The following is a 13085-nucleotide window of genomic DNA, read 5'->3' on the forward strand; positions in this document are numbered from 1 at the left end:
TTTGTTATGTAGTTTGAAATGAGGGAGCACGATGCCTTCAGATTTGTTCTTCTTTCTTGAGATTGCTTTGGGTATGTGGGGGGTCTTTTGTGGTTCCATACAAATTTTAAGATTGTATTCTATTTCTGTGAAAAATGCCATTGGAATTTTTTTTCACATTTTACTATTTTTTTAAATTGAAGTATAGTTGATTTACAGTGTTGTGTTAATTTGTGCTGTACAGTAAGGTGATTCAGTTATACATATATATACTTTTTTTATTAAGAGCACATTTTATTTTGTAAATTTTATTTTATATTGGAGTGTATTTGGTTTACAGTGTTGTGTTAGTTTCAGGTGTACAGCAAAGTGATTTACTTATACATATACATATGTCTATTCTTTTTCAGATTCTTTTCACATATAGGTTATTGCAGAGTATTGAGTACCCTGTGCTCTACAGTAGATCCTTGTTGATTATCTATTTTATATATAGTAGAGTGTATGTTAATCCCAAACTCCTAATTTATCCTTCCCCTCCCCCCTTCCCTTTTGGTAACCGTAAGTTTGTTTTCTAAGTCTGTGAGTCTGTTTCTGTTTTGAAAATAAGTTCATTTTTATTATTTTTTAAGACTCCATATACAAGTGATATCATATGATATTTGTCTTTCTCTGTCTGACTTCACTTAGTATGATAATCTCTAGGTCCATCTGTGTCGCTGCAAATGGCATTACTTCACTCTTTTTTATGGCTGAGTAATATTCCATTGTATATATGTACCACATCTTCTTTATCCATTCCTCTGTTGATGGACATTTAGGTTGCTTCCATGTCTTGGCTATGGTAAATAGTGCTGCAATGAACATTGGGGTACATGTATCTTTTCAAAGGATGGTTTTCTCTGAATATATGCCCAGGAGTGGGATTGCTGGATCATACGATAGCTCTATTTTTAGTGTTTTGAGGAACCTCCATATTGTTCTCCATAGTGGCTGCACCAATTTACATTCCCACCAAGAGTGTAGGAGGGTTCCCTTTTCTTCACACCTCTTCAGCATTTATTGTTTGTAGACTTTTTGATGATGGCCGTTCTGACCGGTGTGAGGTGATACCTCATTGTAGTTTCAACTTGAATTTTTCTAATCATTAAGAGAATCTTTCCATGTGCCTTTTGGCCATCTGTATGTCTTCTTTGGAGAAATGTCTGTTTAGATCTTCTGCCCATTTTTTGATTGGGTTGCGTGTATTTTTTTTGCTGTTGGGCTGCATGAGCTGTTTTGTATTTTGGAGATTAATCCCTTGTCTGTTGCATTGTTTGCAAATATTTTCTCCCATCCTGTGTGTTGTCTTTTCATTTTGTTTATGGTTTCCTTTGCTGTGCAGAAGCTTTTAAGTTTAATTAGGTCCCATTTGTTTGTTTTTGTTTTCATTACTCTAGGAGGTGGATCAAAAAAGATATTGCTGCGATTTATGTCAAAGAGTGTTCTGCCTATGTTTTCCTCTAAGAGTTTTATACTGTCGTCTTTATATTTAGGTCTTTGATCCATTTTGAGTTTATTTTTGTGTATGCTGTTAGAGAATGTTCTAATTCATTCTCTTACCTGTAGCTGTCCAGTTTTCCCAGCACCAGTTATTGAAGAGATTGTCTTTTCTCCATTGTGTATTCTTGCCTCCTTTGTTGTAGTTTACTTGACCATAGGTGCGTGGGTTTATTTCTGGGCTTTCTGTCCTGTTCCGTTGAGCTCTATTTTTGGTTTTGTGCCAGTACCATAATGTTTTGATGACTGTAGCTTTGTAGTATAGTCTAAAGTAAGGGAGCCTGATTCCTCCAGCTCCGTTTTCCTTTCTCAAGATCGCTTTGGCTATTTGGGGTCTTCGGTGTTTCCATACAAATTTTAAGATTTTTTTGTTCTAGAGCTGCAAAAAAAATGCCATTGGTAATTTGATAAGGATTGCACCTAATTTGTAGATTGCCTTGGGTAGTACAGTCATTTTGATTCTTCCAATCCAAGAACATGTTATATCTTGCCATCTGTTTGTGTCGTCTTTGATTTTTTTCATCAGCGTCTTATAGTTTTCAGAGTACAGGTCTTTTGCCTCCTTGAATCGGTTTATTCCTAGGTATTTTATTCTTTTTGATGTGATGGTAAGTGGGATTGTTTCTTTATTTTCTCTTTATGATCTTTTGTTAGTGTATAGGAATGCAACAGATTTCTGTGTATTAATTTTGTATCCTGCAACTTGATGGAATTCATTGATGAACTCTAGTAGTTTTCTGGTAGCATCTTTAGGATTCTCTATGTATAGTATCATGTCATCTGTAAACAGTGACAGTTTTACTTCTTCTTTTCCAATTTGGATTCCTTTTATTTCTTTTTCTTCTCTGATTGCCATGGCTAGGACTTCCAAAACTATGTTGAAGAAAAGTGGCGAGAGTGGACATCCTTGTCTTGTTTCTGATTTAGAAAAAATGTTTTCAGCTTTTCACCATTGACTCTGGTGTTAGCTGTGGGTTTGACATATCGATGTATGGCCTTTATTATGTTGAGGTATGTTCCCTCTGTGCTCACTTTCTGGAGAGTTTTTATCATAAAAGGTGTTGAATTTTGTGAAAAGTTTTCTCTGCATCTATCGAGATGATCATATGGTTTTTATTCTTCAATTTGTTAATGTGGTTGTATCACACTGATTGATATACAGATATTGAAAAATCCTCTCATCTTTGGGATAAATCCCACTTGATCGTGGTGTAAAGTCCTTTTAATGTACTGTTGGATTTGGTTTGCTGGTATTTGTTGAGGATTTTTGTCTGTATTCATCAGTGATATTGGCCTGTAATTTTCTTTTTTTGTGGTATCTTTGTCTGCTTTTAATATCAGGGTGACAGTGGCCTCATAGAATGAGTTTGGGAGTGTTCCTTCCTCTGTAATTTTTTGGAAGAGTTTGAGAAGGGTAGGTGTTAGCTCTTCTCTGAATGTTTGATAGAATTCGCCCGTGAAGCCATCTGGTCCTGGACTTTTTTTTTGGGGAGTTCTTTTGGGTTTTTTTGTTTTGTATTTTTGTTTTTGGCTGCACTGCAGCTTGCAGGATCTTAGTTCCTCAACCAGGGATTGAACCTGGGCCCTCGCAGTGAAAGCACTGATCCTAACCACTGGACCACCAGGGAATTCCCTGTTGGGAGTTTTAAAATCACAGTTTCAATTTCAGTGGTTTTGATTGGTCTGTTCATATTTTCTGTTTCTTCCTGGTTCAGTTTTGGAAGATTGTACCTTTCTAAGAATTTGTCAATTTCTTCCAGATTGTCCATTTTTTTGGCATATAGTTGCTTGTAGGTAGTCACTTATGATTCTTTGTATTTCTGTGGTGTTAATAGTAACTTCTCTTTTTTCATTTCTCATTTTATTGATTTGAGCCCTCTCCCTTTTTTTCTTGATGAGTCTGGCTAAAGGTTTATCAATTTTGTTTATCTTTTCAAAGAACCAGCTTTTAGTTTCATTGATCTTTTCTATTGTTTTCTTTGTCTCTATTTAATTTTTTTCTGCTCTGATCTTTGTGATTTCTTTCCTTATACTAATGTTGGGTTTTGTTTGTTCTCTTTCTAGTTGCTTTAGGCATAAGGTTAGTTTGTTTGAGATTTTTCTTGTTTCCTGAGGTAAGGTTGTATTGCTATGAACTTACCTCTTAGAACTGCTTTTCCTGCATCCCATAGGTTTTGGATTGTCATGCTTTCATTTTCATTTGTTTCTAGCTATTTTTTGGTTTCCTCTTTGATATCTTCAGTGATCCGTTGGTTGTTTAGTAGCATATTGTTTAGCCTCCACGTGTTTGTGTTTTTTGTTTTTTTTCCCTTGTAGTTGATTTCTAATCTCATAGCATTGTGGTCAGAGAAGAGGCTTGATATGATTTCAGTTTTCTTAAATTTACCAAGGCTTGATTTGTGGCCCAAGATGTGATCTATCCTGGAGAATGTTCCATGTGCACTTGAGAAGAAAGTGAATTCTGGTGCTTTTGGATGGAATGCTCTATATATATCAGTTAAGTCCATCTGGTTGAATGTGTCATTTGAGGCCTGTGTTTCCTTATTGATTTTCTGTCTGGATGATCTGTTCAAAGATGTAAGTCAGGTGTTAAAATCCCCCCATATTATTGTGTTACTGTCGATTTCTCCTTTTATGGCTGTTAGTGTTTGCCTTATATATTGAGGTGCTCCTATATTTGGTGCATATATATTTACAATTGTTATATCTTTTTGAATTGATCCCTTGATTATTATGTAATATCCTTCTTTGTCTCTTTGTAACATTCTTGTAAAATCTATTTTGGGGACTTCCCTGGTTGTCCAGTGGTTAAGACTCCACACTTCTGATGCAGGGTGGCACAGGGTTCGATCCCTGGTCGGGAAACTGAGATCCCACATGCTATGCAGCGTAGCCAAAAAGAAAAAAATTAAAGTCTAATTTGTCTGATATGAGTATTGCTACTCCAGCTTTCTTTTGATTCCGTTTGCATGGGATACCTTTTTCCATCCCCTCACTTTCAGTCTGTGTCCCTAGATCTGAAGTGGGTCCGTTGTAGCCAGCATATATACAGGTCTTGTTTTTGTATCCATTAAGGCAGTCTGTGTCTTTTGTTTGGAGTATTTAATCCATTTACATTTAAGGCAATTATCGATATGTATGTTCTTATTGCCATTTTGTTAATTGTCTTGGGATTGTTTTTGTGGGTTTTTCTCTTCCTTTCCTCTTTTGTTCTCTTCTCGTGTAATTTGGTGACTATCTTTAGTGTTGTGTTTGGATTGCTTTCCCTTGTGTGTGTATGTATCTACTGTAGATTCTTGGTTTGTGGTTCCCATGAGATTTTGATATAGCAGTCTGTATATGTAGAAGATTGTTTTAAGTTGCTGGTCTCTCAGTTTCAAATGCATTTCCTGTATCCTGCATTTGTACTCTCTTCTTGTGTGTGGATGATTTCCTACCTTTACTGTGTGTTTGCCTTTACTGGTGAGCTTTCCCATTCGTACTTTTCTTGATTCTAGTTTGGGCTTTTATCTTCTGCCTAGAGAAGTTCCTTTAGCATTCGTTGTAAAGCTGGTTTGGTGCTGCTGAATTCTGTTAGGTCTTGCTTATCTGTAAAGCTTTTGATTTCTCCGTCGAGTCTGAACAAGAGCCTTGCTGGGTACAGTATTCTTGGTTATATACTTTTCCTTTTCATCACTTTAAATATATTGTGCCACTTCCTTCTGACCTGCAAAATTTCTGCTGAAAAATCAGCTGATAACCTTATGGGGATTCCCTTGTATGTTATTTGTTGCTTTTCCCTTGTTGCTTTTAATATTTTTTCTTTGTCTTTAATTTTTGTCACTTTGACTAATATGTGTCTCAGCATGTTCCTTCTTGGGTTTATCCTGTATGGGAGTCTCTGCACTTCCTGGACTTGAGTGAGTGTTTCCTTTCTCATGTTAGGGAAGTTTTTGGCTATAATCTCTTCAAATATTTTCTCAGGCCATTTTTCTCTCTTCTCCTTCTGGGACCCCTCTAATGCAAATGTTGGTGCATTTAATGTTATCCCAGAGGTCTCTTAAACTGTTCTCATTTCTTTACATTATTTTTTCTTTGTTCTGCAGCAGTGCTTTCCACCATTCTGTCTTCCAGCTCCTTATTTCTTTTTCTGCTTCAATTACTCTGCTACTGATCCTTACTAGTGTAGTTTTTATTCCAGTTATTGAATTGTTCATCTTTCTTTATTCTTTATATCTTCTAGCTCTTTGTTAAATGTCTCTCGTATCGATCTGTGCCTCTGTTCTTTTTATGAGATCTTGGCTTATCTTTAATATCATTCTTCTAAATTCTTTTCAGGTAGGTTGCCTATCTCCACTTCACTTAGTTTTTGTGGGCTTTTATCTTGTTCCTTTGTCTGGAACATATTTTTCTGCCATCTCATTTTGTCTAACTTTCTGTTTTCGTGTTCTCCTTCTGCTAGCTGCAGGACCGTAGCTCCTCTTGTTTCTGGTGTCTGCCCTCTGGTGGGTGAGGTTGGTCCTGGACTTGTGCAGGCTTCCTGGTGTGAGGGACTGGTGCCTGCCCTCTAGTGGGTGAAGCTGGGTTGAGTTTCTCTGCTGGGCAGGACTGTGTCAATGGGTGTGTTTAGAGGTGGCTGTGAGCTCAGCACAGCTTTAGGCAGCCTGTCTGCTGATGGTGGGGCTGTGTTCCTATCCTGCTGGTTGTTTGGCCTGAGGTGTACTAGCACTAGAGCCTGTAGGCTGTTGGGTAGGGCCGGGTCTTGATGCCAAAATGGTGACCTCTGGGAGAGCTCACGCCAATCAGTATTCTCTGGGACCTCTGGCACCAGTGTCCTTGCCCCTCCACTGAGTCACAGCCGACCCTCACCTCCTTAGGAGACTCTCCAAGACTCGTAGGTAGGTCCAGCTGAGGCTCATGTGGAGTTACTGCTGTGCTGGGTTCCAGTGTATGTGAAACCTTGTGTGCATCCTCTAAGAGCAGAGTCTCTGTTTCTCCCAGTTATGTAGAGCCCCTGCACTTAAGCTCCATTGGCCTTCAAAGCCAAATGCTCTGATGGTTCCTCCTCCTGATGCCAGACCACCAGACTTGGGAGCCTGACGTGGGGCTCAGAACTCACTCCTGTGGGAGAACATCTGTGACATAATTATTTTCCAGTTTGTGGGTAAGCCACCTGCTGGGTATGGGATTCGATGATGTCATGAAAGCGCCCCTCCTACCATCTCGTGGTGGCTTCTTCTTTGTCTTTGAAAATATCTTTTTTGGTAGGCTCTAGTTTTTTTTGTCGATGGTTGTTCAGCAGTTACTTGCGATTTTGGTGTTTTCGTGAGAGGAGGTGCGCTCAGGTCCTTCTCTTCTGCTGTCTTGGCTGGGGCTCTCTCGCCATTGGAACTTGATTAGGGATTGCATTGGATCTGTAGATTGCTTTGGGTAGTATGGACATTTTAGCAGTATTAATTCTTCCAGTCCTTGAGCATAGAATATCTTTCCATTTATTTGTGTGTTTAATTTCTTTCATCAGTGCCTTACGGTTTTCACCATGCAGGACTTCCACCTCCTTGGTTAAATATAATCCTTGGTATTTTATTCCTTTTAATGTGGTTGTAAATTGTTTTCTTAATTTCTCTTTATGATAGCTCATTATTAGTGTATGGAAACACCACAGAAATCTGTGTAATGGTTTTGTGTCTTACAACTTTACTGAATTCATTTATTCTAACAATTTTTTTTGTGGAGTTTTTAGAGTTTTCTGTGTATAATATGTTCAAATAGTGACAGTTTTACTTCTTTCTTTCTGATTTGGTTGCCTTTTCTTTTTCTTGCCTAATTTCTGTGGCTAGAGGAAAAGAGGAAAAAGAAATTTAAAAAACTTTCAGACAAGTGAAAATGGAAATATAACTTACTAAAACTTATGACATGCACCAAAAGCAGTTCTAAGAGGCAAATTTATAACAATAAATGCCTACATCAAAAATTTTTTTAAATCTCAAATTAAAAAAAAAACCTGAAGGAACTAGAAAAAGAACAAATGAAGCCCAAAGTTGTTAGAAGGAAGGAAATAACAAAGGCCAGAGAAGAAATGAATGAAATAGAGATTAAAAGAACAACAGAAAAGGTAAATGAAACTAACAGATAAACTAAAGATAAGTAATCTTTCCTATTGGTTGTTCAGTAACATGTTGTTTAATCTTCATATATTTGTGATTTTTCCAGTTTCCTTCTTGTAATTGATTTCTAGTTTCATACCACTGTGGTCAGAAAAGATACTTGACATGATTTCTTACATTTATTAGCGCTTGTTTTGTGGCCTATCATGTGGTCTATCCTGGAAAATGTTATATGTGTACTTGGGAGGAATGTGTATCCTGTTGATTTGGGTGGAATATGCTGTGTATATTTTTAAAATCCATCTGGTTTAACATGTCATTTAAGGCCAGTGTTTTCTTATTGATTTTCTGTAAGGAAGATCTGTCCATGGATGAAAGTGGGGTATTAATGTCCCCTGTCATTATTGTGTTGCTGTCTTTTTCTCTTTTAGGTCTGTTAATATTTGCTTTATATATTTATTTGCTCCTGTGTTGGGTGCATAAATATTTACAAATATTATATCCTCTTGTTGGATTGACTCCTTTATGATTATGTAATGACATTCATTGTCATTGCAGTCATTGTTTTAAAGTCTGTTTTGTCTGATATAAGTATAGCTACCTCAGCTTTCTTTTGGTTTTTATTGGCATGGAAAATGTTCTTCCATCCCTTTACTTTCAGTCTATGTATATCCCTACATCTGAAGCGTGTCTCATGTAGGCAGCATATAGATGGGTGTTGTGTACTTATCCACTCAGTGTCTTTTGATTGGAGAATTTAGTGCGTTTACATTTAAAGTAACTATTGATAGGTATGCACTTATTCCCATTTTGTTAATTGTTTTTTGGCTGTTTTGTATTGGGTTGGCCAAAAGTTTCACTTGGTTTTTTCCATAAGATGGCTCTAGTAGCACTTAGTTGTCTTTAACTTCATTCGAAAAAAATTTTGTTAGATTGTATTGTGACAGCTGTCATATCAGCATGCATTTTATAAAATACCTCAAAATTGGTGAATTTTTGTGTAGCCTTTTTAATACTGAAGATGGCAGAAAAAACAACATTTTAGGCATATTGTGATTTATTATTTCAAGAAAGGTAAAAATGCAACTGAAACACAAAAAAAAGATTTGTGCAGTGTATGGAGAAGGTGCTGTGACTGATCAAATGTGTCAAAAGTGGTTTGCGAAGTTTCGTGCTGGAGATTTCTCCCTGGACGAGGCTCCACAGTCGGGTAGACCTGTTGAAGTTGATAGCAATCAAATCGAGACATTAATTGAGAAAAATCAACATTATACCACACTGGAGATACTGGACATACTCAAAATATCCAAATCAAGCATTGAAAATCATTTGCACTAGCTTGGTTATGTTAATCACTTTGATGTTTGGGTTCCACATAAGGTAGGCAAAAAGAAACCTTCTTGACCATATTTCCCCATGTGATTCTCTACTTAAACGTAATGAAAACGTTCCGTTTTGAAAACAAATTGTGATGGTTGATGAAAAGTGGATACTGTATAATAATGTGGAACAGAAGAGATCATGGGGCAAGCGAAATGAACCACCACCAACCCACCAAAGGTCAGTCTTCATCCAGAGAAGATGGTGTTGTGTATATGGTGGGATTGGAAGGGAGTCCTCTACTATGAGCTCCTTCTGGAAAACCAGACGATTAATTCCAGCAAGTACTGCTCCCAGTTAGACCAACTGAAAGTATCACTCCATGAAAAGCATCCAGAATTAGTCATCAGAAAACTCATAATCTTCCATCAGGATAACGCAAGACCGCATGTTTCTTTGATGACTGGGCAAGAACTGTTACAGCTTGGCTGGGAAGTTCTGATTCATCCACCATATTCACCAGACATTGCACCTTCAGATTTCCATTTATTTCAGTCTTTACAAAAATCTCTTAATGGAAAAAATTTCAGTTCCCTGGAAGACTGTAAAAGGCACCTGGAACAGTTCTTTGCTCAAAAAAGATAAAAAGTTTTAGTAAGATGGAATTATGAAGTTGCCTGAACAATGGCAGAGGGTAGTGGAACAAAAGGTTGAATACGTTGTTCAATAAAGTTCTTGGTGAAAATGAAAAATGTGTCTTTTATTTTTACTTAAAAACCGAAGGCACTTTTTGGCCAATCCAATAGTTCCTCTGTTCCTTTCTTCTTTTCTTGCTCTCTTCCTTTGTGATTTGATGATTTTCTTTAGTGGTACACTTACATTCCTTTCTCTTTTGTGTATATACTATAGGCTTTTGCTTTGTGTTTATCATGAGGCTTATATATAACAACTTGTAACAGTCTATTTAAAATTGATAACACGTTTGATCCCATTCGAAAGCTCTATATTTTCACTCTTCTCTCCATGTTTTATGTTTTTGACATCACATTTTACACCTCTTTATCTTGTGTATAGTCCTTAATTAATTATTGTAGTTACAGTTATTTTTAGTACTTTTGTCTTTAACCTTTATACTAGCTTTATAAGTGATTAATCTACCACCTTTATATTTACCTTTATCAGTGACAAAGGTACTTGTACTTTTCATATGTTTTCCTGTTACTAATTAGTGCCCTTTCTTTTGAGCTTAAAAGAAGTCCCTTTATTATTTCTTTTAAGGCCAGTTTAGTGGTGATGAACTCCTTTAGCTTTTGCTTGTCTGGAGAACTCTTTCTGTATTCTTCACTTCTGAAGGACAGTTTTGCCTGGTAGAGTATTCTTGGTGGGAAGTTTTTTTTACTCTTAGCATTTAGAAAAATCATGCCACTCCCTTCTGGCCTGCAAAATTTTTGCTGAAAAATCTGCTGATAGTCTTATGGGTTTTTTGTGTGTGTGTGTCACAGGTTTTCTCTTGCTGTTTTAAAGATTCTCTCCTTGTCTTTAACTTTTGCCACTTTAATTATAATGTGTCTTGGCATGGTTTTGTTTGCGTTCATCTTTTTTGGAACTCTCAGCTTCCTGGCAGGATTATCTTCCTTTTTATGGCTAAATAATATTCCTGTGTGTGTGTGTGTGTGTGTGTGTGTGTGTGTGTGTGTGTGTGTGTGTATCACATTTTCTTCATTCATTTGTTGATGGGCACTTAGGTTGTTTCCATGTCTGGGCTATTGTAAATAATGCTGCTATGAACATGGGGATGCAGATATCTCTTCAATATAGTGTTTTCATTTCCTTTGGATATATTTCTGGAAGTGGAATTGCTGGAGCACGTGGTAGTTCTATTTTTTATTTTTTGAGGAACCTCTATACTGTTTTTCCATAGTGGCTGAACCAATTTACAATGTGAGGCAACAGCTTTAATGCAGGTAACCATATGCAAATGAATCATTGCTGAAAATTATCAGTATTAATTATCACAGGTTACGCTTTATAACCTGGCTGCATAGGCAGCTGCTGACTTGTATCAGGGGCCCAGGGAGCCTTTCAGGTCCCCTCCTCCCACTAAAACCAGCTCCAGTTCCCAGATGCTTGAAATTCTATCATTTAGGGCTTTCTGACCTCTTCAAATCCAAGTATCCTTGGGCAGAAGCACTAAATATTTATCTACTTAGCAACTGCATTTCATTCCCAAGCATTTACTGAGCACCTCGTGTATGAATGGTGTTCACTGGGTAGAGTAGTGGCTTCAAAACTTTTTTGCTTGCATACTTCCTAAAGCAGTTTTGAAAATCTTCATAGCTCATACATCTAAAATTTGACAGCTAAACTTCTCATAATAAATTTAAATATCTACTACAAAGGGTATAATTTTGATATATAATACATATTGAAATTTAAAAAGAAAACTCTCATCGTTTAAATGTATCCAAAGAAATCTACTTACTGTGATGATTTGATATACCACAAAATACACAAACAGGCTCTTTTTTAACAGTTGGAAAATTTATATAATTTTACTCCTTTGAGCCCTTATTTTCCTTTCACTTGCCCCACAAATTTTTATCCTAATGTAACACTTTTTTTTTTTGCTTGTAGTATGTTAGTGATTTGCGCAACAAAAATAATGTACATAAATTTAAATTCATTTTGAAAAATTTTCTTGTGATCATAAAAGCACTAAATATTATGGTTTCCACAGGATTGGATAGTTATCACATTTATTAATAATACACAGTTGATCAAACTGAAATACTTGACACATTTTAATTTTAACTATTAAGGAGGAACTAAAATTTTTTTGGAACTGTATCATGTCGTGGAATGCATGGAGATAGTTTTTTCAGTTAACTCAAGTACCCTAAGATAAATGTTGCTCATTGTAAAAATGAGTCATCATCCTATATTTTATTTATAGGTATAAGTGCCTGGGAAATCTTGTTCACAAAAGTAATTAAATGGGACTGGAAAGGATTTTGTTATAGCAACATCGCTCAATCCTCTGAACTCTTTCTGAGTTACATGCCAACAATCACATAGTAATCTGTCATCAATTTGTTTTAATAAATGTTTTATTTTAGAACAGTTTTAGATTTACAGAAGTTACAAAGGCCGTATAGAGAGTTCCTGAATATCCCTCACCCAGTTTCCCTGTTGTTAACATCTTCCATAACCCTGGTACATTCATCACAACTAAGAAACCCGCATTGGTACGTTACTGTTAACTAAACTCCATCAATCTGTTCTTTAATGGTCTATCAGCTGTTAACTCAATTTGGTATTTCTTCAGTTTTGTTGAAAGCACAGAATTAGAAACATCTGACTTGTGAAAGGATTTGTCATCCTGTCTTTGCTTTTCTTATTTCCTGGAAAGTATATCAAAAAGGCTTTACTAAGACTTAGTAAAGTCTTAGTAATTGTTGATTATACCTGTCAAATTGTTGATTGTTGATTATATGTTGATTGTTGTAATTGTTGATTATACCTGTCAAATCTGATACACTTGAAGTGTTAGGAAAACCAAAATAGTGATAATTTTACTATATCTTTGCTAATACCATGTTTCTTGTTAAAATGCTTTCTGTCTTAGCATTTATATCAAAATCTTGGAGCATCAAATTTAGCTCATTTAATTAATGGAAAATGTTCCAGGTTTGCCACATAACCTAAATGCCAAAGCAGTCCTTATTGTTAAAGCACTTAGTAAAATTAGACCTTATTTTTCAGTGTAAGTAAAAATATTAATATGTTAATGAATTTGAGTATTAAAAGGGAAAATGGATAGGGCACGGGCCTTGCCCTGAGTTTTCTGTCCAGATCCTTCCTTTAGGAAGCCATGGCCACTTATCATATTTTATATATTTTATATATTTTATAATATTTCTCACCCCGTACTTTGTTGATTTGCTCCCACTGGACCATCCTCAGGAGTAATGTCCTTTTTGATAATAATTGGGGGAAGGAAAAAGTACCTAAACAAAAATTGCTATTGTGCCCACTTTTCTCACTCAACAATATATCTGAATGCAAAAAATCCCCAAATGAGCCAAAATATCCATTTCTAATACAAGCCTCGTCCTTGACAGAAATAAAAGACTGAGAAAGACAGGTATCCCTACTTGAAGG

The 13085-nt window shown here is 36.2% G+C and overlaps 1 protein-coding gene across 7 annotated transcripts in view; it reads left to right on the forward strand.

Moving 5' to 3' along the window:
* LOC101284614 (core histone macro-H2A.1) overlaps positions 1 to 13085 on the forward strand; it is an 80095-nt gene that overhangs the window by 39144 nt on the left and 27866 nt on the right. The window lies entirely within an intron of this gene.

Source organism: Orcinus orca, chromosome 3 (assembly GCF_937001465.1).
Source record: "Orcinus orca chromosome 3, mOrcOrc1.1, whole genome shotgun sequence".
NCBI classification, from domain to species: Eukaryota; Metazoa; Chordata; class Mammalia; order Artiodactyla; family Delphinidae; genus Orcinus; species Orcinus orca.